Here is a 24,141-nt window from a genome sequence, read left to right as displayed (position 1 = left end):
CGGGCTTTCTTGTATAAAACGTTTTATAACTTTGTGCATTTTATGCTTAAATCTTCTAAACCCCATTGCCGATTCAGTCCTGTTTACTTCCTTTGACTTGGAGGACCATGCCCCTGAAATTTCATCCAATCCCTTGTCTTATTTCTCTTTTAAGGCATATCTGCACGTTATGTCCAGAAAACTCCGCCAAAAGCATCCATATAGTTTAGGCACACACGAGGTTCGAAGTCTTGATCTTCGGTTTACGAGACCGACGCTTTACCACTTGGCCACTGCGCCTGTTTTGCATCCTTTGGTATATTTTCCATCCGCGTCATTTTTAACTTTCTATGCAAGCACACAAAAATTAATAGTGAACTCGCTAAGCCTACTTTACGTTCAAACTTAATAGTGCAAAGTATCTTACACGTTGCTGTGTTTTTTGATCTACAGGCATTTTGGGCTTTCTTGTATAAAACGTTTTATAACTTTGTGCATTTTATGCTTAAATCTTCTCAACCCCATTGTCGATTCACACATGTTTACTTCCTTTGACTTGGAGGACCATGCCCCTGAAATTTCATCCAATCCCTTGCCTTATTTCTCTTCTAAGGCATATCTGCACACTTTGTCAGGAAATCTCCGCAAAAGTCGTCCACATAATTTAGGCACAGATGAGGTTCGAACTCGTGATCTTCGGTTTACGAGACCGACGCCTTACCACTTGGCCAATGCGCCTGTTTAATAACCTTCGGTATATTTTCCATCCGCGTTATTTTTAACTTTTTATGCAAGCACTCAAAAGTTAATAGTGAACTCGCTAAGCCCACTTTACGTTCAAACTCAATAGTGCAAAGTATCTTACACGTTGCTGTGTTTTTTGATCTACAGGAATTTCGGGCTTTCTTGTATAAAACGTTTTATAACTTTGTGCATTTTATGCTTAAATCTTCTAAACCCCATTGCCGATTCAGTCCTGTTTACTTCCTTTGACTTGGAGGACCATGCCCCTGAAATTTCATCCAATCCCTTGTCTTATTTCTCTTTTAAGGCATATCTGCACGTTATGTCCAGAAAACTCCGCCAAAAGCATCCATATAGTTTAGGCACACACGAGGTTCGAAGTCTTGATCTTCGGTTTACGAGACCGACGCCTTACCACTTGGCCACTGCGCCTGTTTTGCATCCTTTGGTATATTTTCCATCCGCGTCATTTTTAACTTTCTATGCAAGCACACAAAAATTAATAGTGAACTCGCTAAGCCTACTTTACGTTCAAACTTAATAGTGCAAAGTATCTTACACGTTGCTGTGTTTTTTGATCTACAGGCATTTTGGGCTTTCTTGTATAAAACGTTTTATAACTTTGTGCATTTTATGCTTAAATCTTCTCAACCCCATTGTCGATTCACTCATGTTTACTTCCTTTGACTTGGAGGACCATGCCCCTGAAATTTCATCCAATCCCTTGCCTTATTTCTCTTCTAAGGCATATCTGCACACTTTGTCAGGAAATCTCCGCAAAAGTCGTCCACATAATTTAGGCACAGATGAGGTTCGAACTCGTGATCTTCGGTTTACGAGACCGACGCCTTACCACTTGGCCACTGCGCCTGATTTGCATCCTTTGGTACATTTTCCATCCGCATCATTATTAACTTTTTATGCAAGCACTCAAAAGTTAATAGTGAACTCGCTAAGCCCACTTTACGTTCAAACTCAATAGTGCAAAGTATCTTACACGTTGCTGTGTTTTTTGATCTACAGGAATTTCGGGCTTTCTTGTATAAAACGTTTTATAACTTTGTGCATTTTATGCTTAAATCTTCTAAACCCCATTGCCGATTCAGTCCTGTTTACTTCCTTTGACTTGGAGGACCATGCCCCTGAAATTTCATCCAATCCCTTGTCTTATTTCTCTTTTAAGGCATATCTGCACGTTATGTCCAGAAAACTCCGCCAAAAGCATCCATATAGTTTAGGCACACACGAGGTTCGAAGTCTTGATCTTCGGTTTACGAGACCGACGCCTTACCACTTGGCCACTGCGCCTGTTTTGCATCCTTTGGTATATTTTCCATCCGCGTCATTTTTAACTTTCTATGCAAGCACACAAAAATTAATAGTGAACTCGCTAAGCCTACTTTACGTTCAAACTTAATAGTGCAAAGTATCTTACACGTTGCTGTGTTTTTTGATCTACAGGCATTTTGGGCTTTCTTGTATAAAACGTTTTATAACTTTGTGCATTTTATGCTTAAATCTTCTCAATCCCATTGTCGATTCACTCATGTTTACTTCCTTTGACTTGGAGGACCATGCCCCTGAAATTTCATCCAATCCCTTGCCTTATTTCTCTTCTAAGGCATATCTGCACACTTTGTCAGGAAATCTCCGCAAAAGTCGTCCACATAATTTAGGCACAGATGAGGTTCGAACTCGTGATCTTCGGTTTACGAGACCGACGCCTTACCACTTGGCCACTGCGCCTGATTTGCATCCTTTGGTACATTTTCCATCCGCATCATTATTAACTTTTTATGCAAGCACTCAAAAGTTAATAGTGAACTCGCTAACCCTACTTTACGTTCAAATTTAATGGCGCAAAGTATCTTACACGTTGCTGTGTATTTTGATCTACAGGAATTTCGGGCTTTCTTGTATAAAACGTTTTATAACTTTGTGCATTTTATGCTTAAATCTTCTAAACCCCATTGCCGATTCAGTCCTGTTTACTTCCTTTGACTTGGAGGACCATGCCCCTGAAATTTCATCCAATCCCTTGTCTTATTTTTCTTTTAAGGCATATCTGCACGTTATGTCCAGAAAACTCCGCCAAAAGCATCCATATAGTTTAGGCACACACGAGGTTCGAAGTCTTGATCTTCGGTTTACGAGACCGACGCCTTACCACTTGGCCACTGCGCCTGTTTTGCATCCTTTGGTATATTTTCCATCCGCGTCATTTTTAACTTTCTATGCAAGCACACAAAAATTAATAGTGAACTCGCTAAGCCTACTTTACGTTCAAACTTAATAGTGCAAAGTATCTTACACGTTGCTGTGTTTTTTGATCTACAGGCATTTTGGGCTTTCTTGTATAAAACGTTTTATAACTTTGTGCATTTTATGCTTAAATCTTCTCAACCCCATTGTCGATTCACTCATGTTTACTTCCTTTGACTTGGAGGACCATGCCCCTGAAATTTCATCCAATCCCTTGCCTTATTTCTCTTCTAAGGCATATCTGCACACTTTGTCAGGAAATCTCCGCAAAAGTCGTCCACATAATTTAGGCACAGATGAGGTTCGAACTCGTGATCTTCGGTTTACGAGACCGACGCCTTACCACTTGGCCACTGCGCCTGATTTGCATCCTTTGGTACATTTTCCATCCGCATCATTATTAACTTTTTATGCAAGCACTCAAAAGTTAATAGTGAACTCGCTAACCCTACTTTACGTTCAAATTTAATGGCGCAAAGTATCTTACACGTTGCTGTGTATTTTGATCTACAGGAATTTCGGGCTTTCTTGTATAAAACGTTTTATAACTTTGTGCATTTTATGCTTAAATCTTCTAAACCCCATTGTCGATTCACTCATGTTTACTTCCTTTGACTTGGAGCACCATACGCCAGAAATTTCATCCAATTTCTTGACTTCTTTCAATTCTAAGGCATATCTGCATGTTATGTCTGGAACACTCCGGCAAACGCATCCATATAATTTAGGCACAGACGGGGTTCAAACTCGTGATCTTCGGTTTACAAGACCGACGCCTTACCACTTGGCCACTGCGCCTCCTTCGTAACCTTTGGTATATTCTCCATCCGCATCATTATTAACATTTTATGCAAGCACTCACAAGTTAACAATGAACTCGCTAAGCTATTGTCATGATCAAATTTAACGGTGTAAAATAACTTACCCGTTGCTGTGTTATTCGATATATAGGAATTTTGGAGATTCCTGTTTAAAAGGTTTATAACTTTGCTGAATTTATGCTTAGATGTTCCCCAGTCCATTGCCAATTAATCCTGTTCATTTCCTTTGATTTGGAGAACACTACGCCAGGTGCTTCATCCAATTTCTTGACTTCTTTCACTTCTAAGTCATATCTGCACGTTATGTCTGGAAAACTCCGGCAAACGCACCCATATAACATGGACAAAGACGTTTTATAACTTTGTGCATTTTATGCTTAAATCTTCTCAACCCCATTGCCAATTCAGTCCTGTTTACTTCCTTTGACTTGGAGGACCATGTCCCTAAAATTTCATCCAATCCCTTGCCTTATTTCTCTTCTAAGGCATATCTGGACACTTTGTCAGGAAATATACGCAAAACTCGTCCACATAATTTAGGCAAAGACGAGGTTCGAATTCGTGTTCTTCGGTTTACGATACCGACGCCTTACCACTTGGCCACTGCGCCTGTTTTGCATGCTTTGGTACCTTTTCCATCCGCATCACTGTTGATTTTATGCAAGCACTCAAATGTTAATAGTGAACTCGCTAAGCCTAGGTCACGTTCAAACTAAATAGTGCAAAGTACTTTACACGTTGCCGTGTTGCTCGATCTACAAGAATTTTGGGCTTTCCTGTATAAAACTTTTTATGACTTTGTGCAATTTATACTTAAATCTTCTGAAATCCATTCCCGATTCAGTCCTGTTTGTTTCTTTTGACTTCGAGCACCATACGCCAGAAATTTCATCCAATTTCTTGACTTCTTTCAATTCTAAGGCATATCTGCATGTTATGTCTGGAACACTCCGGCAAACGCATCCATATAATTTAGGCACAGACGGGGTTCAAACTCGTGATCTTCGGTTTACGAGACCGACGCCTTACCACTTGGCCACTGCGCCTCCTTCGTAACCTTTGGTATATTCTCCATCCGCATCATTATTAACATTTTATGCAAGCACTCACAAGTTAACAATGAACTCGCTAAGCTATTGTCATGATCAAATTTAACGGTGTAAAATAACTTACCCGTTGCTGCGTTATTCGATATATAGGAATTTTGGAGATTCCTGTTTAAAAGGTTTATAACTTTGCTTAATTTATGCTTAGATGTTCCCCAGTCCATTGCCAATTAATCCTGTTCATTTCCTTTGATTTGGAGAACACTACGCCAGGTGCTTCATCCAATTTCTTGACTTCTTTCACTTCTAAGTCATATCTGCACGTTATGTCTGGAAAACTCCGGCAAACGCACCCATATAACATGGACAAAGACGTTTTATAACTTTGTGCATATTATGCTTAAATCTTCTCAACCCCATTGCCAATTCAGTCCTGTTTACTTCCTTTGACTTGGAGGACCATGTCCCTAAAATTTCATCCAATCCCTTGCCTTATTTCTCTTCTAAGGCATATCTGGACACTTTGTCAGGAAATATACGCAAAACTCGTCCACATAATTTAGGCAAAGACGAGGTTCGAATTCGTGTTCTTCGGTTTACGATACCGACGCCTTACCACTTGGCCACTGCGCCTGTTTTGCATGCTTTGGTACCTTTTCCATCCGCATCACTGTTGATTTTATGCAAGCACTCAAATGTTAATAGTGAACTCGCTAAGCCTAGGTCACGTTCAAACTAAATAGTGCAAAGTACTTTACACGTTGCCGTGTTGCTCGATCTACAAGAATTTTGGGCTTTCCTGTATAAAACTTTTTATGACTTTGTGCAATTTATACTTAAATCTTCTGAAATCCATTCCCGATTCAGTCCTGTTTGTTTCTTTTGACTTCGAGCACCATACGCCAGAAATTTCATCCAATTTCTTGACTTCTTTCAATTCTAAGGCATATCTGCATGTTATGTCTGGAACACTCCGGCAAACGCATCCATATAATTTAGGCACAGACGGGGTTCAAACTCGTGATCTTCGGTTTACGAGACCGACGCCTTACCACTTGGCCACTGCGCCTCCTTCGTAACCTTTGGTATATTCTCCATCCGCATCATTATTAACATTTTATGCAAGCACTCACAAGTTAACAATGAACTCCCTAAGCTATTGTCATGATCAAATTTAACGGTGTAAAATAACTTACCCGTTGCTGCGTTATTCGATATATAGGAATTTTGGAGATTCCTGTTTAAAAGGTTTATAACTTTGCTTAATTTATGCTTAGATGTTCCCCAGTCCATTGCCAATTAATCCTGTTCATTTCCTTTGATTTGGAGAACACTACGCCAGGTGCTTCATCCAATTTCTTGACTTCTTTCACTTCTAAGTCATATCTGCACGTTATGTCTGGAAAACTCCGGCAAACGCACCCATATAACATGGACAAAGACGTTTTATAACTTTGTGCATTTTATGCTTAAATCTTCTCAACCCCATTGCCAATTCAGTCCTGTTTACTTCCTTTGACTTGGAGGACCATGCCCCTAACATTTCATCCAATCCCTTGCCTTATTTCTCTTCTAAGGCATATCTGGACACTTTGTCAGGAAATATACGCAAAACTCGTCCACATAATTTCGGCACAGACGAGGTTCGAACTCGTGATCTTCGGTTTACGAGACCGACGCCTTACCACTTGACCACTGCGCCTGTTTTGCATCCTTTGGTATATTTTCCATCCGCATCATTTTTAACTTTTCATGCAGGTACTCAAAAGTTAATAGTGAACTCGCTAAGCCTAGGTCACCTTCAAACTAAATAGTGCAAAGTATCTTACACGTTGGTGTGTTTTTTAAACTACAGGAGTTTCGGGCTTTCTTGTATAAAACGTTTTATAACTTTGTGCATTTTATGCTTAAATCTTCTCAACTCCATTGCCGATTGAATCCTGTTTACTTCCTTTGACTTGGAGGACCATGCCCCTGAAATTTCATCCAATCCCTTGCCTTATTTCTCTTCTAAGGCATATCTGCACACTTTGTCAGAAAATCTCCGCAAAAGTCGTCCACATAAATTATGCACAGATGAGGTTCGAACTCGTGATCTTCGGTTTACGAGACCGACGCCTTACCACTTGGCCACTGCGCCTGTTTTGCAACCTTTGGTATATTTTCCATGTGCATCATTATTACCTTTTTATGCAAGCTCTCAAAAGTTAATAGTGAACTCGCAAAGCCTAGGTCACGTTCAAACTAAGTAGTGCAATGTATTTTACACGTTGCTGTGTTTTTTGAGCTACAGGAATTTCAGGCTTTCTTGTATAAAACGTTTTATAACTTTGTGCATTTTATGCATAAATCTTCTCAACCCCATTGCCGATTTAGTCCTGTTTACTTCCTTTGACTTGGAGGACCATGCCCCTGAAATTTCATCCAATCCCTTGCCTTATTTCTCTTCTAAGGCATATCTGCACACTTTGTCAGGAAATCTCCGCAAAAGTCGTCCACATAATTTAGGCACAGATGAGTTTCGAACTCGTAATCTTCGGTTTACGAGACCGACGCCTTACTACTTGGCCACTGAGCCTGTTTTGCAACCTTTGGTATATTTTCCATGTGCATCATTATTAACTTTTTATGCAAGCACTCAAAAGTTAATAGTGAACTCGCTAAGCCTGGGTCACGTTCAAACTAAGTAGTGCAAAGTATTTTACACGTTGCTGTGTTTTTGATCTATAGGGATTTCGGGCTTTCTTGTGTAAAACGTTTTATAACTTTGTGCATTTTATGCATAAATCTTCTCAACCCAATTGCCAATTAATCCTGTTCATTTCCTTTGATTTGGAGAACACTACGCCAGGTGCTTCATCCAATTTCTTGACTTCTTTCACTTCTAATTCATATCTGCACGTTATGTCTGGAAAACTCCGGCAAACGCACCCATATAACATGGGCACAGACGAGGATCGAACTCCTGATCTTCGGTTTACGAGACCGACGCCTTACCACTTGGCCACTGCGCCTGTTTTGCATCCTTTGGTATATTTTCCATCCGCGTCATTTTTAACTTCTTATGCAAGAAGACAAAAGTTAATATTGAACTCGCTAAGCCTACTTTACGTTAAAATATAATAGTGCAAAGTATCTTACACGTTGCTGTGTTTTTTGATCTACAGGCATTTTGGGCTTTCTTGTATAAAACGTTTTATAACTTTGTGCATTTTATGCTTAAATCTTCTCAACCCCATTGCCGATTCAGTCCTGTTTACTTCCTTTGACTTGGAGGACCATGCCCCTGAAATTTCATCCAATCCCTTGCCTTATTTCTCTTCTAAGGCATATCTGCACACTTTGTCAGGAAATCTGCGCAAACCTCGTCCACATAATTTAGGCACAGACGAGGATCAAACTCGTGATCTTCGGTTTACGAGACCGACGCCTTACCACTTGGCCACTGCGCCTCCTTCGTAACCTTTGGCATATTCTCCATCCGCATCATTATTAACATTTTATGCAAGCACTCACAAGTTAACAATGAACTCGCTAAGCTATTGTCATGATCAAATTTAACGGTGTAAAATAACTTACCCGTTGCTGTGTTTTTCGATATATAGGAATTTTGGAGTTTCCTGTATAAAAGGTTTATAACTTTGCTTAATTTATGCTTAGATGTTCCCCAGTCCATTGCCAATTAATCCTGTTCATTTCCTTTGATTTGGAGAACACTACGCCAGGTGCTTCATCCAATTTCTTGACTTATTTCACTTCTAAGTCATATCTGCACGTTATGTCTGGAAAACTCCGGCAAACGCACCCATATAACATGGACAAAGACGTTTTATAACTTTGTGCATTTTATGCTTAAATCTTCTCAACCCCATTGCCAATTCAGTCCTGTTTACTTCCTTTGACTTGGAGGACCATGCCCCTAACATTTCATCCAATCCCTTGCCTTATTTCTCTTCTAAGGCATATCTGGACACTTTGTCAGGAAATATACGCAAAACTCGTCCACAAAATTTACGCACAGACGAGGTTCGAACTCGTGATCTTCGGTTTACGAGACCGACGCCTTACCACTTGTCCACTGCGCCTGTTTTGCATCTTTTGGTATATTTTCCATCCGCATCATTTTTAACTTTTCATGCAGGTACTCAAAAGTTAATAGTAAACTCGCTAAGCCTAGGTCACCTTCAAACTAAATAGTGCAAAGTATCTTACACGTTGGTGTGTTTTTTAAACTACAGGAATTTCGGGCTTTCTTGTATAAAACGTTTTATAACTTTGTGCATTTTATGCTTAAATCTTCTCAACTCCATTGCCGATTGAATCCTGTTTACTTCCTTTGACTTGGAGGACCATGCCCCTGAAATTTCATCCAATCCCTTGCCTTATTTCTCTTCTAAGGCATATCTGCACACTTTGTCAGAAAATCTCCGCAAAATTCGTCCACATAAATTATGCACAGATGAGGTTCGAACTCGTGATCTTCGGTTTACGAGACCGAAGCCTTACCACTTGGCCACTGCGCCTGTTTTGCAACCTTTGGTATATTTTCCATGTGCATCATTATTACCTTTTTATACAAGCTCTCAAAAGTTAATAGTGAACTCGCAAAGCCTAGGTCACGTTCAAACTAAGTAGTGCAATGTATTTTACACGTAGCTGTGTTTTTTGATCTACAGGAATTTCGGGCTTTCTTGTATAAAACGTTTTATAACTTTGTGCATTTTATGCTTAAATCTTCTCAACCCCATTGCCGATTCAGTCCTGTTTACTTCCTTTGACTTGAAGGACCATGCCCCTGAAATTTCATCCAATCCCTTGCCTTATTTCTCTTCTAAGGCATATCTGCACACTTTGTCAGGAAATCTCCGCAAAAGTCGTCCACATAATTTAGGCACAGATGAGGTTCGAACTCGTAATCTTCGGTTTACGAGACCGACGCCTTACTACTTGGCCACTAAGCCTGTTTTGCAACCTTTGGTATATTTTCCATGTGCATCATTATTAACTTTTTATGCAAGCACTCAAAAGTTAATAGTGAACTCGCTAAGCCTGGGTCACGTTCAAACTAAGTAGTGCAAAGTATTTTACACGTTGCTGTGTTTTTGATCTATAGGGATTTCGGGCTTTCTTGTGTAAAACGTTTTATAACTTTGTGCATTTTATGCATAAATCTTCTAAACCTAATTGCCGATTCAGTCCTGTTTACTTCCTTTGACTTGGAGGACCATGCCCCTGAAATTTCATCCAATCCCTTGCCTTATTTCTCTTCTAAGGCATATCTGCACACTTTGTCAGGAAATCTGCGCAAACCTCGTCCACATAATTTAGGCACAGACGAGGATCAAACTCGTGATCTTCGGTTTACGAGACCGACGCCTTACCACTTGGCCACTGCGCCTCCTTCGTAACCTTTGGCATATTCTCCATCCGCATCATTATTAACATTTTATGCAAGCACTCACAAGTTAACAATGAACTCGCTAAGCTATTGTCATGATCAAATTTAACGGTGTAAAATAACTTACCCGTTGCTGTGTTTTTCGATATATAGGAATTTTGGAGTTTCCTGTATAAAAGGTTTATAACTTTGCTTAATTTATGCTTAGATGTTCCCCAGTCCATTGCCAATTAATCCTGTTCATTTCCTTTGATTTGGAGAACACTACGCCAGGTGCTTCATCCAATTTCTTGACTTATTTCACTTCTAAGTCATATCTGCACGTTATGTCTGGAAAACTCCGGCAAACGCACCCATATAACATGGACAAAGTCGTTTTATAACTTTGTGCATTTTATGCTTAAATCTTCTCAACCCCATTGCCAATTCAGTCCTGTTTACTTCCTTTGACTTGGAGGACCATGCCCCTAACATTTCATCCAATCCCTTGCCTTATTTCTCTTCTAAGGCATATCTGGACACTTTGTCAGGAAATATACGCAAAACTCGTCCACATAATTTAGGCACAGACGAGGTTCGAACTCGTGATCTTCGGTTTACGAGACCGACGCCTTACCACTTGGCCACTGCGCCTGTTTTGCATTCTTTGGTATATTTTCCATCCGCATCATTTTTAACTTTTCATGCAGGTACTCAAAAGTTAATAGTGAACTCGCTAAGCCTAGGTCACCTTCAAACTAAATAGTGCAAAGTATCTTACACGTTGGTGTGTTTTTTAAACTACAGGAATTTCAGGCTTTCTTGTATAAAACGTTTTATAACTTTGTGCATTTTATGCTTAAATCTTCTCAACTCCATTGCCGATTGAATTCTGTTTACTTCCTTTGACTTGGAGGACCATGCCCCTGAAATTTCATCCAATCCCTTGCCTTATTTCTCTTCTAAGGCATATCTGCACACTTTGTCAGAAAATCTCCGCAAAAGTCGTCCACATAAATTATGCACAGATGAGGTTCGAACTCGTGATCTTCGGTTTACGAGACCGACGCCTTTCCACTTGGCCACTGCGCCTGTTTTGCAACCTTTGGTATATTTTCCATGTGCATCATTATTACCTTTTTATGCAAGCTCTCAAAAGTTAATAGTGAACTCGCAAAGCCTAGGTCACGTTCAAACTAAGTAGTGCAATGTATTTTACACGTTGCTGTGTTTTTTGATCTACAGGAATTTCGGGCTTTCTTGTATAAAACGTTTTATAACTTTGTGCATTTTATGCATAAATCTTCTCAACCCCATTGCCGATTCAGTCCTGTTTACTTCCTTTGACTTGGAGGACCATGCCCCTGAAATTTCATCCAATCCCTTGCCTTATTTCTCTTCTAAGGCATATCTGCACACTTTGTCAGGAAATCTCCGCAAAAGTCGTCCACATAATTTAGGCACAGATGAGGTTCGAACTCGTAATCTTCGGTTTACGAGACTGACGCCTTACTACTTGGCCACTGAGCCTGTTTTGCAACCTTTGGTATATTTTCCATGTCCATCATTATTAACTTTTTATGCAAGCACTCAAAAGTTATTAGTGAACTCGCTAAGCCTGGGTCACGTTCAAACTAAGTAGTGCAAAGTATTTTACACGTTGCTGTGTTTTTGATCTATAGGGATTTCGGGCTTTCTTGTGTAAAACGTTTTATAACTTTGTGCATTTTATGCATAAATCTTCTCAACCCAATTGCCAATTAATCCTGTTCATTTCCTTTGATTTGGAGAACACTGCGCCAGGTGCTTCATCCAATTTCTTGACTTCTTTCACTTCTAATTCATATCTGCACGTTATGTCTGGAAAACTCCGGCAAACGCACCCATATAACATGGGCACAGACGAGGATCGACCTCCTGATCTTCGGTTTACGAGACCGACGCCTTACCACTTGGCCACTGCGCCTGTTTTGCATCCTTTGGTATATTTTCCATCCGCGTCATTTTTAACTTCTTATGCAAGAAGACAAAAGTTAATATTGAACTCGCTAAGCCTACTTTACGTTAAAATATAATAGTGCAAAGTATCTTACACGTTGCTGTATTTTTTAATCTACAGGCATTTTGGGCTTTCTTGTATAATACGTTTTATAACTTTGTGCATTTTATGCTTAAATCTTCTCAACCCCATTGCCGATTCAGTCCTGTTTACTTCCTTTGACTTGGAGGACCATGCCCCTGAAATTTCATCCAATCCCTTGCCTTATTTCTCTTCTAAGGCATATCTGCACACTTTGTCAGGAAATCTGCGCAAACCTCGTCCACATAATTTAGGCACAGACGAGGATCAAACTCGTGATCTTCGGTTTACGAGACCGACGCCTTACCACTTGGCCACTGCGCCTCCTTCGTAACCTTTGGCATATTCTCCATCCGCATCATTATTAACATTTTATGCAAGCACTCACAAGTTAACAATGAACTCGCTAAGCTATTGTCATGATCAAATTTAACGGTGTAAAATAACTCACCCGTTGCTGTGTTTTTCGATATATAGGAGTTTTGGAGTTTCCTGTATAAAAGGTTTATAACTTTGCTTTATTTATGCTTAGATGTTCCCCAGTCCATTGCCAATTAATCCTGTTCATTTCCTTTGATTTGGAGAACACTACGCCAGGTGCTTCATCCAATTTCTTGACTTATTTCACTTCTAAGTCATATCTGCACGTTATGTCTGGAAAACTCCGGCAAACGCACCCATATAACATGGGCACTGGCGAGGATCGAACTCGTGATCTTCGGTTTACGAGACCGACGCCTTACCACTTGGCCACTGCGCCTGTTTTGCATCCTTTGGTATATTTTCTATCCGCGTCATTTTTAACTTTTTATGCAAGCACTCAAAAGTTAATAGTGAATTCGCTAAGCCCACTTTACGTTCAAACTTAATAGTGCAAAGTATTTTACACGTTGCTGTGTTTTTTGATCTACAGGAATTTCGGGCTTTCTTGTATAAAACGTTTTATAACTTTGTGCATTTTATGCATAAATCTTCTCAACCCCATTGCCGATTCAGTCCTGTTTACTTCCTTTGACTTGGAGGACCATGCCCCTGAAATTTCATCCAATCCCTTGCCTTATTTCTCTTCTAAGGCATATCTGCACACTTTGTCAGGAAATCTCCGCAAAAGTCGTCCACATAATTTAGGCACAGATGAGGTTCGAACTCGTAATCTTCGGTTTACGAGACCGACGCCTTACTACTTGGCCACTGAGCCTGTTTTGCAACCTTTGGTATAATTACCATGTGCATCATTATTAACTTTTTATGCAAGCACTCAAAAGTTAATAGTGAACTCGCTAAGCCTGGGTCACGTTCAAACTAAGTAGTGCAAAGTATTTTACACGTTGCTGTGTTTTTGATCTATAGGGATTTCGGGCTTTCTTGTGTAAAACGTTTTATAACTTTGTGCATTTTATGCATATATCTTCTCAACCCAATTGCCAATTAATCCTGTTCATTTCCTTTTATTTGGAGAACACTACGCCAGGTGCTTCATCCAATTTCTTGACTTCTTTCACTTCTAATTCATATCTGCACGTTATGTCTGGAAAACTCCGGCAAACGCACCCATATAACATGGGCACAGACGAGGATCGAACTTCTGATCTTCGGTTTACGAGACCGACGCCTTACCACTTGGCCACTGCGCCTGTTTTGCATCCTTTGGTATATTTTCCATCCGCGTCATTTTTAACTTCTTATGCAAGAAGAAAAAAGTTAATATTGAACTCGCTAAGCCTACTTTACGTTAAAATATAATAGTGCAAAGTATCTTACACGTTGCTGTGCTTTTTGATCTACAGGCATTTTGGGCTTTCTTGTATAAAACGTTTTATAACTTTGTGCATTTTATGCTTAAATCTTCTCAACCCCATTGCCGATTCAGTCCTGTTTACTTCCTTTGACTTGGAGGACCATGCCCCTGAAATTTCATCCAATCCCTTGCCTTATTTCTCTTCTAAGGCATATCTGCACACTTTGTCAGGAAATCTGCGCAAACCTCGTCCACATAATTTAGGCACAGACGAGGATCAAACTCGTGATCTTCGGTTTACGAGACCGACGCCTTACCACTTGGCCACTGCGCTTCCTTCGTAACCTCTGGCATATTCTCCATCCGCATCATTATTAACATTTTATGCAAGCACTCACAAGTTAACAATGAACTCGCTAAGCTATTGTCATGATCAAATTTAACGGTGTAAAATAACTCACCCGTTGCTGTGTTTTTCGATATATAGGAGTTTTGGAGTTTCCTGTATAAAAGGTTTATAACTTTGCTTTATTTATGCATAGATGTTCCCCAGTCCATTGCCAATTAATCCTGTTCATTTCCTTTGATTTGGAGAACACTACGCCAGGTGCTTCATCCAATTTCTTGACTTATTTCACTTCTAAGTCATATCTGCACGTTATGTCTGGAAAACTCCGGCAAACGCACCCATATAACATGGGCACTGGCGAGGATCGAACTCGTGATCTTCGGTTTACGAGACCGACGCCTTACCACTTGGCCACTGCGCCTGTTTTGCATCCTTTGGTATATTTTCTATCCGCGTCATTTTTAACTTTTTATGCAAGCACTCAAAAGTTAATAGTGAATTCGCTAAGCTCACTTTACGTTCAAACTTAATAGTGCAAAGTATTTTACACGTTGCTGTGTTTTTTGATCTACAGGAATTTCGGGCTTTCTTGTATAAAACGTTTTATAACTTTGTGCATTTTATGCATAAATCTTCTCAACCCCATTGCCGATTCAGTCCTGTTTACTTCCTTTGACTTGGAGGACCATGCCCCTGAAATTTCATCCAATCCCTTGCCTTATTTCTCTTCTAAGGCATATCTGCACACTTTGTCAGGAAATCTCCGCAAAAGTCGTCCACATAATTTAGGCACAGATGAGGTTCGAACTCGTAATCTTCGGTTTACGAGACCGACGCCTTACTACTTGGCCACTGAGCCTGTTTTGCAACCTTTGGTATATTTTCCATGTGCATCATTATTAACTTTTTATGCAAGCACTCAAAAGTTAATAGTGAACTCGCTAAGCCTGGGTCACGTTCAAACTAAGTAGTGCAAAGTATTTTACACGTTGCTGTGTTTTTGATCTATAGGGATTTCGGGCTTTCTTGTGTAAAACGTTTTATAACTTTGTGCATTTTATGCATATATCTTCTCAACCCAATTGCCAATTAATCCTGTTCATTTCCTTTTATTTGGAGAACACTACGCCAGGTGCTTCATCCAATTTCTTGACTTCTTTCACTTCTAATTCATATCTGCACGTTATGTCTGGAAAACTCCGGCAAACGCACCCATATAACATGGGCACAGACGAGGATCGAACTTCTGATCTTCGGTTTACGAGACCGACGCCTTACCACTTGGCCACTGCGCCTGTTTTGCATCCTTTGGTATATTTTCCATCCGCGTCATTTTTAACTTCTTATGCAAGAAGAAAAAAGTTAATATTGAACTCGCTAAGCCTACTTTACGTTAAAATATAATAGTGCAAAGTATCTTACACGTTGCTGTGCTTTTTGATCTACAGGCATTTTGGGCTTTCTTGTATAAAACGTTTTATAACTTTGTGCATTTTATGCTTAAATCTTCTCAACCCCATTGCCGATTCAGTCCTGTTTACTTCCTTTGACTTGGAGGACCATGCCCCTGAAATTTCATCCAATCCCTTGCCTTATTTCTCTTCTAAGGCATATCTGCACACTTTGTCAGGAAATCTGCGCAAACCTCGTCCACATAATTTAGGCACAGACGAGGATCAAACTCGTGATCTTCGGTTTACGAGACCGACGCCTTACCACTTGGCCACTGCGCCTCCTTCGTAACCTTTGGCATATTCTCCATCCGCATCATTATTAACATTTTATGCAAGCACTCACAAGTTAACAATGAACTCGCTAAGCTATTGTCATGATCAAATTTAACGGTGTAAAATAACTCACCCGTTGCTGTGTTTTTCGATATATAGGAGTTTTGGAGTTTCCTGTATAAAAGGTTTATAACTTTGCTTTATTTATGCATAGATGTTCCCCAGTCCATTGCCAATTAATCCTGTTCATTTCCTTTGATTTGGAGAACACTACGCCAGGTGCTTCATCCAATTTCTTGACTTATTTCACTTCTAAGTCATATCTGCACGTTATGTCTGGAAAACTCCGGCAAACGCACCCATATAACATGGGCACTGGCGAGGATCGAACTCGTGATCTTCGGTTTACGAGACCGACGCCTTACCACTTGGCCACTGCGCCTGTTTTGCATCCTTTGGTATATTTTCTATCCGCGTCATTTTTAACTTTTTATGCAAGCACTCAAAAGTTAATAGTGAATTCGCTAAGCCCACTTTACGTTCAAACTTAATAGTGCAAAGTATTTTACACGTTGCTGTGTTTTTTGATCTACAGGAATTTCGGGCTTTCTTGTATAAAACGTTTTATAACTTTGTGCATTTTATGCATAAATCTTCTCAACCCCATTGCCGATTCAGTCCTGTTTACTTCCTTTGACTTGGAGGACCATGCCCCTGAAATTTCATCCAATCCCTTGCCTTATTTCTCTTCTAAGGCATATCTGCACACTTTGTCAGGAAATCTCCGCAAAAGTCGTCCACATAATTTAGGCACAGATGAGGTTCGAACTCGTAATCTTCGGTTTACGAGACCGACGCCTTACTACTTGGCCACTGAGCCTGTTTTGCAACCTTTGGTATATTTTCCATGTGCATCATTATTAACTTTTTATGCAAGCACTCAAAAGTTAATAGTGAACTCGCTAAGCCTGGGTCACGTTCAAACTAAGTAGTGCAAAGTATTTTACACGTTGCTGTGTTTTTGATCTATAGGGATTTCGGGCTTTCTTGTGTAAAACGTTTTATAACTTTGTGCATTTTATGCATATATCTTCTCAACCCAATTGCCAATTAATCCTGTTCATTTCCTTTTATTTGGAGAACACTACGCCAGGTGCTTCATCCAATTTCTTGACTTCTTTCACTTCTAATTCATATCTGCACGTTATGTCTGGAAAACTCCGGCAAACGCACCCATATAACATGGGCACAGACGAGGATCGAACTTCTGATCTTCGGTTTACGAGACCGACGCCTTACCACTTGGCCACTGCGCCTGTTTTGCATCCTTTGGTATATTTTCCATCCGCGTCATTTTTAACTTCTTATGCAAGAAGAAAAAAGTTAATATTGAACTCGCTAAGCCTACTTTACGTTAAAATATAATAGTGCAAAGTATCTTACACGTTGCTGTGTTTTTTGATCTACAGGCATTTTGGGCTTTCTTGTATAAAACGTTTTATAACTTTGTGCATTTTATGCTTAAATCTTCTCAACCCCATTGCCGATTCAGTCCTGTTTTCTTCCTTTGACTTGGAGGACCATGCCCCTGAAATTTCATCCAACCCCTTGTCTTATTTCTCTCTTAAGGCATATCTGCACACTTTGTCAGGAAATCTCAGCAAAAGTCGTCCACATAATTTAGGCAAAGACGAAGTTCAAACTCGTGATCTTCGGTTTACGAGACTGACGCCTTACCACTTGGCCACTGCGCCTGATTTGCATCCTTTGGTACATTTTCCATCCTCATCATTATTAACTTTTTATGCAAGCACTCAAAAGTTAATAGTGAACTCGCTAAGTCTAGGTCACGTTCAAACTAAATAGTGCAAAGTACTTTACACGTTGCCGTGTTGCTCGATCTACAAGAATTTTGGGCTTTCCTGTATAAAACTTTTTATGACTTTGTGTATTTTATACTTAAATCTTCTGAAATTCATTCCCGATTCAGTCCTGTTTGTTTCTTTTGACTTCGAGCACCATGCCCCTAAAATTTCATCCAATCCCTTGTCTTACTTCCCATCTAAGGCATATCTGCATGTTATGTCTGGAACACTCCGGCAAACGCATCCCTATAATTTAGGCACAGACGGGGTTCAAACTCGTGATCTTCGGTTTACGAGACCGACGCCTTACCACTTGGCCACTGCGCCTCCTTCGTAACCTTTGGCATATTCTCCATCCGCATCATTATTAACATTTTATGCAAGCACTCACAAGTTAACAATGAACTCGCTAAGCTATTGTCATGATCAAATTTAACGGTGTAAAATAACTCACCCGTTGCTGTGTTTTTCGAAATATAGGAATTTTGGAGTTTCCTGTATAAAAGGTTTATAACTTTGCTTTATTTATGCTTAGATGTTCCCCAGTCCATTGCCAATTAATCCTGTTCATTTCCTTTGATTTGGAGAACACTACGCCAGGTGCTTCATCCAATTTCTTGACTTATTTCACTTCTAAGTCATATCTGCACGTTATGTCTGGAAAACTCCGGCAAACGCACCCATATAACATGGGCACAGACGAGGATCGAACTCGTGATCTTCGGTTTACGAGACCGACGCCTTACCACTTGGCCACTGCGCCTGTTTTGCATCCTTTGGTATATTTTCTATCCGCGTCATTTTTAACTTTTTATGCAAGCACTCAAAAGTTAATAGTGAATTCGCTAAGCCCACTTTACGTTCAAACTTAATAGTGCAAAGTATTTTACACGTTGCTGTGTTTTTTGATCTACAGGAATTTTGGGCTTTCTTGTATAAAACGTTTTATAACTTTGTGCATTTTATGCATAAATCTTCTCAACCCCATTGCCGATTTAGTCCTGTTTACTTCCTTTGACTTGGAGGACCATGCCCCTGAAATTTCTTCCAATCCCTTGCCTTATTTCTCTTCTAAGGCATATCTGCACACTTTGTCAGGAAATCTCCGCAAAAGTCGTCCACATAATTTAGGCACAGATGAGGTTTGAACTCGTAATCTTCGGTTTACGAGACCGACGCCTTACTACTTGGCCACTGACCCTGTTTTGCAACCTTTGGTATATTTTCCATGTGCATCATTATTAACTTTTTATGCAAGCACTCAAAAGTTAATAGTGAACTCGCTAAGCCTGGGTCACGTTCAAACTAAGTAGTGCAAAGTATTTTACACGTTGCTGTGTTTTTGATCTATAGGGATTTCGGGCTTTCTTGTGTAAAACGTTTTATAACTTTGTGCATTTTATGCATATATCTTCTCAACCCAATTGCCAATTAATCCTGTTCATTTCCGTTGATTTGGAGAACACTACCCCAGTTAATAGTGAACTCGCTAAGTCTAGGTCACGTTCAAACTAAATAGTGCAAAGTACTTTACACGTTGCCGTGTTGCTCGATCTACAAGAATTTTGGGCTTTCCTGTATAAAACTTTTTATGACTTTGTGTATTTTATACTTAAATCTTCTGAAATCCATTCCCGATTCAGTCCTGTTTGTTTCTTTTGACTTCGAGCACCATGCCCCTAAAATTTCATCCAATCCCTTGTCTTACTTCCCATCTAAGGCATATCTGCATGTTATGTCTGGAACACTCCGGCAAACGCATCCCTATAATTTAGGCACAGACGGGGTTCAAACTCGTGATCTTCGGTTTACGAGACCGACGCCTTACCACTTGGCCACTGCGCCTCCTTCGTAACCTTTGGTATATTCTCCATCTGCATCATTATTAACATTTTATGCAAGCACTCACAAGTTAACAATGAACTCGCTAAGCTATTGTCATGATCAAATTTAACGGTATAAAATAACTTACCCATTGCTGTGTTATTCGATATATAGGAATTTTGGAGTTTCCTGTATAAAAGGTTTATAACTTTGTTTAATTTATGCTTAAATGTTCCCCAGTCCATTGCCAATTAATCCTGTTCATTTCCGATGATTTGGAGAACACTACGCCAGGTGCTTCATCCAATTTCTTGACTTCTTTCACTTCTAAGTCATATCTGCACGTTATGTCTGGAAAACTCCGGCAAACGCACCCATATAACATGGGCACAGACGAGGATCGAACTCGAGATCTTCGGTTTACGAGACCGACGCCTTACCACTTGGCCACTGCGCCTGTTTTGCATCCTTTGGTATATTTTCCATCCGCGTCATTTTTAACTTTTTATGCAAGAAGTCAAAAGTTAATATTGAACTCGCTAAGCCTACTTTACGTTCAAACATAATAGTGCAAAGTATCTTACACGTTGCTGTATTTTTTGATCTACAGGCATTTTGGGCTTTCTTGTATAAAACGTTTTATAACTTTGTGCATTTTATGCTTAAATCTTCTCAACCCCATTGCCGATTCAGTCCTGTTTACTTCCTTTGACTTGGAGGACCATGCCCCTGAAATTTCATCCAATCCCTTGCCTTATTTCTCTTCTAAGGCATATCTGCACACTTTGTCAGGAAATCTGCGCAAACCTCGTCCACATAATTTAGGCACAGACGAGGATCAAACTCGTGATCTTCGGTTTACGAGACCGACGCCTTACCACTTGGCCACTGCGCCTCCTTCGTAACCTTTGGCATATTCTCCATCCGCATCATTATTAACATTTTATGCAAGCACTCACAAGTTAACAATGAACTCGCTAAGCTATTGTCATGATCAAATTTAACGGTGTAAAATAACTCACCCGTTGCTGTGTTTTTCGAAATATAGGAATTTTGGAGTTTCCTGTATAAAAGGTTTATAACTTTGCTTTATTTATGCTTAGATGTTCCCCAGTCCATTGCCAATTAATCCTGTTCATTTCCTTTGATTTGGAGAACACTACGCCAGGTGCTTCATCCAATTTCTTGACCTATTTCACTTCTAAGTCATATCTGCACGTTATGTCTGGAAAACTCCGGCAAACGCACCCATATAACATGGGCACAGACGAGGATCGAACTCGTGATCTTCGGTTTACGAGACCGACGCCTTACCACTTGGCCACTGCGCCTGTTTTGCATCCTTTGGTATATTTTCTATCCGCGTCATTTTTAACTTTTTATGCAAGCACTCAAAAGTTAATAGTGAATTCGCTAAGCCCACTTTACGTTCAAACTTAATAGTGCAAAGTATTTTACACGTTGCTGTGTTTTTTGATCTACAGGAATTTTGGGCTTTCTTGTATAAAACGTTTTATAACTTTGTGCATTTTATGCATAAATCTTCTCAACCCCATTGCCGATTTAGTCCTGTTTACTTCCTTTGACTTGGAGGACCATGCCCCTGAAATTTCTTCCAATCCCTTGCCTTATTTCTCTTCTAAGGCATATCTGCACACTTTGTCAGGAAATCTCCGCAAAAGTCGTCCACATAATTTAGGCACAGATGAGGTTTGAACTCGTAATCTTCGGTTTACGAGACCGACGCCTTACTACTTGGCCACTGACCCTGTTTTGCAACCTTTGGTATATTTTCCATGTGCATCATTATTAACTTTTTATGCAAGCACTCAAAAGTTAATAGTGAACTCGCTAAGCCTGGGTCACGTTCAAACTAAGTAGTGCAAAGTATTTTACACGTTGCTGTGTTTTTGATCTATAGGGATTTCGGGCTTTCTTGTGTAAAACGTTTTATAACTTTGTGCATTTTATGCATATATCTTCTCAACCCAATTGCCAATTAATCCTGTTCATTTCCGTTGATTTGGAGAACACTACCCCAGGTGCTTTATCCAATTTCTTGACTTCTTTCACTTCTAATTCATATCTGCACGTTATGTCTGGAAAACTCCGGCAAACGCACCCATATAACATGGGCACAGACGAGGATCGAACTCCTGATCTTCGGTTTACGAGACCGACGCCTTACCACTTGGCCACTGCGCCTGTTTTGCATCCTTTGGTATATTCTCCATCCGCATCATTATTAACATTTTATGCAAGCACTCACAAGTTAACAATGAACTCGCTAAGCTATTGTCATGATCAAATTTAACGGTGTAAAATAACTCACCCGTTGCTGTGTTTTTCGAAATATAGGAATTTTGGAGTTTCCTGTATAAAAGGTTTATAACTTTGCTTTATTTATGCTTAGATGTTCCCCAGTCCATTGCCAATTAATCCTGTTCATTTCCTTTGATTTGGAGAACACTACGCCAGGTGCTTCATCCAATTTCTTGACCTATTTCACTTCTAAGTCATATCTGCACGTTATGTCTGGAAAACTCCGGCAAACGCACCCATATAACATGGGCACAGACGAGGATCGGACTCGTGATCTTCGGTTTACGAGACCGACGCCTTACCACTTGGCCACTGCGCCTGTTTTGCATCCTTTGGTATATTTTCTATCCGCGTCATTTTTAACTTTTTATGCAAGCACTCAAAAGTTAATAGTGAATTCGCTAAGCCCACTTTACGTTCAAACTTAATAGTGCAAAGTATTTTACACGTTGCTGTGTTTTTTGATCTACAGGAATTTTGGGCTTTCTTGTATAAAACGTTTTATAACTTTGTGCATTTTATGCATAAATCTTCTCAACCCCATTGCCGATTTAGTCCTGTTTACTTCCTTTGACTTGGAGGACCATGCCCCTGAAATTTCTTCCAATCCCTTGCCTTATTTCTCTTCTAAGGCATATCTGCACACTTTGTCAGGAAATCTCCGCAAAAGTCGTCCACATAATTTAGGCACAGATGAGGTTTGAACTCGTAATCTTCGGTTTACGAGACCGACGCCTTACTACTTGGCCACTGACCCTGTTTTGCAACCTTTGGTATATTTTCCATGTGCATCATTATTAACTTTTTATGCAAGCACTCAAAAGTTAATAGTGAACTCGCTAAGCCTGGGTCACGTTCAAACTAAGTAGTGCAAAGTATTTTACACGTTGCTGTGTTTTTGATCTATAGGGATTTCGGGCTTTCTTGTGTAAAACGTTTTATAACTTTGTGCATTTTATGCATATATCTTCTCAACCCAATTGCCAATTAATCCTGTTCATTTCCGTTGATTTGGAGAACACTACCCCAGTTAATAGTGAACTCGCTAAGTCTAGGTCACGTTCAAACTAAATAGTGCAAAGTACTTTACACGTTGCCGTGTTGCTCGATCTACAAGAATTTTGGGCTTTCCTGTATAAAACTTTTTATGACTTTGTGTATTTTATACTTAAATCTTCTGAAATCCATTCCCGATTCAGTCCTGTTTGTTTCTTTTGACTTCGAGCACCATGCCCCTAAAATTTCATCCAATCCCTTGTCTTACTTCCCATCTAAGGCATATCTGCATGTTATGTCTGGAACACTCCGGCAAACGCATCCCTATAATTTAGGCACAGACGGGGTTCAAACTCGTGATCTTCGGTTTACGAGACCGACGCCTTACCACTTGGCCACTGCGCCTCCTTCGTAACCTTTGGTATATTCTCCATCTGCATCATTATTAACATTTTATGCAAGCACTCACAAGTTAACAATGAACTCGCTAAGCTATTGTCATGATCAAATTTAACGGTATAAAATAACTTACCCATTGCTGTGTTATTCGATATATAGGAATTTTGGAGTTTCCTGTATAAAAGGTTTATAACTTTGTTTAATTTATGCTTAAATGTTCCCCAGTCCATTGCCAATTAATCCTGTTCATTTCCGATGATTTGGAGAACACTACGCCAGGTGCTTCATCCAATTTCTTGACTTCTTTCACTTCTAAGTCATATCTGCACGTTATGTCTGGAAAACTCCGGCAAACGCACCCATATAACATGGGCACAGACGAGGATCGAACTCGTGATCTTCGGTTTACGAGACCGACGCCTTACCACTTGGCCACTGCGCCTGTTTTGCATCCTTTGGTATATTTTCCATCCGCGTCATTTTTAACTTTTTATGCAAGAAGTCAAAAGTTAATATTGAACTCGCTAAGCCTACTTTACGTTCAAACATAATAGTGCAAAGTATCTTACACGTTGCTGTATTTTTTGATCTACAGGCATTTTGGGCTTTCTT

The 24,141-nt window shown here is 39.9% G+C and overlaps 29 non-coding genes across 29 annotated transcripts; all 29 read right to left on the bottom strand.

Moving 5' to 3' along the window:
• Positions 1–645: 645 nt before the first annotated feature.
• Trnat-cgu (transfer RNA threonine (anticodon CGU)) lies at positions 646–717 on the bottom strand. The gene has a single exon. It is a non-coding gene; the product is annotated as a tRNA-Thr (tRNA).
• An 804-nt stretch (positions 718–1,521) lies between these two features.
• Trnat-cgu (transfer RNA threonine (anticodon CGU)) lies at positions 1,522–1,593 on the bottom strand. The gene has a single exon. It is a non-coding gene; the product is annotated as a tRNA-Thr (tRNA).
• An 804-nt stretch (positions 1,594–2,397) lies between these two features.
• Trnat-cgu (transfer RNA threonine (anticodon CGU)) lies at positions 2,398–2,469 on the bottom strand. Its single transcript has one exon. It is a non-coding gene; the product is annotated as a tRNA-Thr (tRNA).
• Positions 2,470–3,273: 804 nt separating this feature from the next.
• On the bottom strand, positions 3,274–3,345 carry Trnat-cgu (transfer RNA threonine (anticodon CGU)). Its single transcript has one exon. It is a non-coding gene; the product is annotated as a tRNA-Thr (tRNA).
• A 1,435-nt stretch (positions 3,346–4,780) lies between these two features.
• Trnat-cgu (transfer RNA threonine (anticodon CGU)) lies at positions 4,781–4,852 on the bottom strand. Its single transcript has one exon. It is a non-coding gene; the product is annotated as a tRNA-Thr (tRNA).
• A 997-nt stretch (positions 4,853–5,849) lies between these two features.
• Trnat-cgu (transfer RNA threonine (anticodon CGU)) lies at positions 5,850–5,921 on the bottom strand. The gene has a single exon. It is a non-coding gene; the product is annotated as a tRNA-Thr (tRNA).
• A 561-nt stretch (positions 5,922–6,482) lies between these two features.
• Trnat-cgu (transfer RNA threonine (anticodon CGU)) lies at positions 6,483–6,554 on the bottom strand. The gene has a single exon. It is a non-coding gene; the product is annotated as a tRNA-Thr (tRNA).
• Positions 6,555–6,920: 366 nt separating this feature from the next.
• Positions 6,921–6,992, bottom strand: Trnat-cgu (transfer RNA threonine (anticodon CGU)). The gene has a single exon. It is a non-coding gene; the product is annotated as a tRNA-Thr (tRNA).
• An 802-nt stretch (positions 6,993–7,794) lies between these two features.
• Positions 7,795–7,866, bottom strand: Trnat-cgu (transfer RNA threonine (anticodon CGU)). Its single transcript has one exon. It is a non-coding gene; the product is annotated as a tRNA-Thr (tRNA).
• Positions 7,867–8,232: 366 nt separating this feature from the next.
• Positions 8,233–8,304, bottom strand: Trnat-cgu (transfer RNA threonine (anticodon CGU)). Its single transcript has one exon. It is a non-coding gene; the product is annotated as a tRNA-Thr (tRNA).
• A 999-nt stretch (positions 8,305–9,303) lies between these two features.
• Trnat-cgu (transfer RNA threonine (anticodon CGU)) lies at positions 9,304–9,375 on the bottom strand. Its single transcript has one exon. It is a non-coding gene; the product is annotated as a tRNA-Thr (tRNA).
• An 803-nt stretch (positions 9,376–10,178) lies between these two features.
• On the bottom strand, positions 10,179–10,250 carry Trnat-cgu (transfer RNA threonine (anticodon CGU)). The gene has a single exon. It is a non-coding gene; the product is annotated as a tRNA-Thr (tRNA).
• Positions 10,251–10,811: 561 nt separating this feature from the next.
• On the bottom strand, positions 10,812–10,883 carry Trnat-cgu (transfer RNA threonine (anticodon CGU)). The gene has a single exon. It is a non-coding gene; the product is annotated as a tRNA-Thr (tRNA).
• Positions 10,884–12,561: 1,678 nt separating this feature from the next.
• Positions 12,562–12,633, bottom strand: Trnat-cgu (transfer RNA threonine (anticodon CGU)). The gene has a single exon. It is a non-coding gene; the product is annotated as a tRNA-Thr (tRNA).
• Positions 12,634–12,997: 364 nt separating this feature from the next.
• Trnat-cgu (transfer RNA threonine (anticodon CGU)) lies at positions 12,998–13,069 on the bottom strand. The gene has a single exon. It is a non-coding gene; the product is annotated as a tRNA-Thr (tRNA).
• Positions 13,070–14,309: 1,240 nt separating this feature from the next.
• Trnat-cgu (transfer RNA threonine (anticodon CGU)) lies at positions 14,310–14,381 on the bottom strand. Its single transcript has one exon. It is a non-coding gene; the product is annotated as a tRNA-Thr (tRNA).
• Positions 14,382–14,745: 364 nt separating this feature from the next.
• Positions 14,746–14,817, bottom strand: Trnat-cgu (transfer RNA threonine (anticodon CGU)). The gene has a single exon. It is a non-coding gene; the product is annotated as a tRNA-Thr (tRNA).
• A 1,240-nt stretch (positions 14,818–16,057) lies between these two features.
• Positions 16,058–16,129, bottom strand: Trnat-cgu (transfer RNA threonine (anticodon CGU)). The gene has a single exon. It is a non-coding gene; the product is annotated as a tRNA-Thr (tRNA).
• A 364-nt stretch (positions 16,130–16,493) lies between these two features.
• Trnat-cgu (transfer RNA threonine (anticodon CGU)) lies at positions 16,494–16,565 on the bottom strand. The gene has a single exon. It is a non-coding gene; the product is annotated as a tRNA-Thr (tRNA).
• Positions 16,566–18,243: 1,678 nt separating this feature from the next.
• Trnat-cgu (transfer RNA threonine (anticodon CGU)) lies at positions 18,244–18,315 on the bottom strand. The gene has a single exon. It is a non-coding gene; the product is annotated as a tRNA-Thr (tRNA).
• Positions 18,316–18,679: 364 nt separating this feature from the next.
• Trnat-cgu (transfer RNA threonine (anticodon CGU)) lies at positions 18,680–18,751 on the bottom strand. Its single transcript has one exon. It is a non-coding gene; the product is annotated as a tRNA-Thr (tRNA).
• A 1,010-nt stretch (positions 18,752–19,761) lies between these two features.
• On the bottom strand, positions 19,762–19,833 carry Trnat-cgu (transfer RNA threonine (anticodon CGU)). Its single transcript has one exon. It is a non-coding gene; the product is annotated as a tRNA-Thr (tRNA).
• Positions 19,834–20,197: 364 nt separating this feature from the next.
• On the bottom strand, positions 20,198–20,269 carry Trnat-cgu (transfer RNA threonine (anticodon CGU)). Its single transcript has one exon. It is a non-coding gene; the product is annotated as a tRNA-Thr (tRNA).
• Positions 20,270–20,635: 366 nt separating this feature from the next.
• Positions 20,636–20,707, bottom strand: Trnat-cgu (transfer RNA threonine (anticodon CGU)). Its single transcript has one exon. It is a non-coding gene; the product is annotated as a tRNA-Thr (tRNA).
• A 364-nt stretch (positions 20,708–21,071) lies between these two features.
• Positions 21,072–21,143, bottom strand: Trnat-cgu (transfer RNA threonine (anticodon CGU)). The gene has a single exon. It is a non-coding gene; the product is annotated as a tRNA-Thr (tRNA).
• Positions 21,144–21,945: 802 nt separating this feature from the next.
• On the bottom strand, positions 21,946–22,017 carry Trnat-cgu (transfer RNA threonine (anticodon CGU)). Its single transcript has one exon. It is a non-coding gene; the product is annotated as a tRNA-Thr (tRNA).
• Positions 22,018–22,381: 364 nt separating this feature from the next.
• Positions 22,382–22,453, bottom strand: Trnat-cgu (transfer RNA threonine (anticodon CGU)). Its single transcript has one exon. It is a non-coding gene; the product is annotated as a tRNA-Thr (tRNA).
• Positions 22,454–23,463: 1,010 nt separating this feature from the next.
• Positions 23,464–23,535, bottom strand: Trnat-cgu (transfer RNA threonine (anticodon CGU)). The gene has a single exon. It is a non-coding gene; the product is annotated as a tRNA-Thr (tRNA).
• Positions 23,536–23,899: 364 nt separating this feature from the next.
• Trnat-cgu (transfer RNA threonine (anticodon CGU)) lies at positions 23,900–23,971 on the bottom strand. The gene has a single exon. It is a non-coding gene; the product is annotated as a tRNA-Thr (tRNA).
• Between the last annotated feature and the right edge of the window lie 170 nt (positions 23,972–24,141).

Source organism: Hydractinia symbiolongicarpus, chromosome 14, assembly GCF_029227915.1.
Source record: "Hydractinia symbiolongicarpus strain clone_291-10 chromosome 14, HSymV2.1, whole genome shotgun sequence".
Classification (NCBI taxonomy): domain Eukaryota; kingdom Metazoa; phylum Cnidaria; class Hydrozoa; order Anthoathecata; family Hydractiniidae; genus Hydractinia; species Hydractinia symbiolongicarpus.
This window is presented reverse-complemented; position numbering and strand designations above follow the sequence as displayed.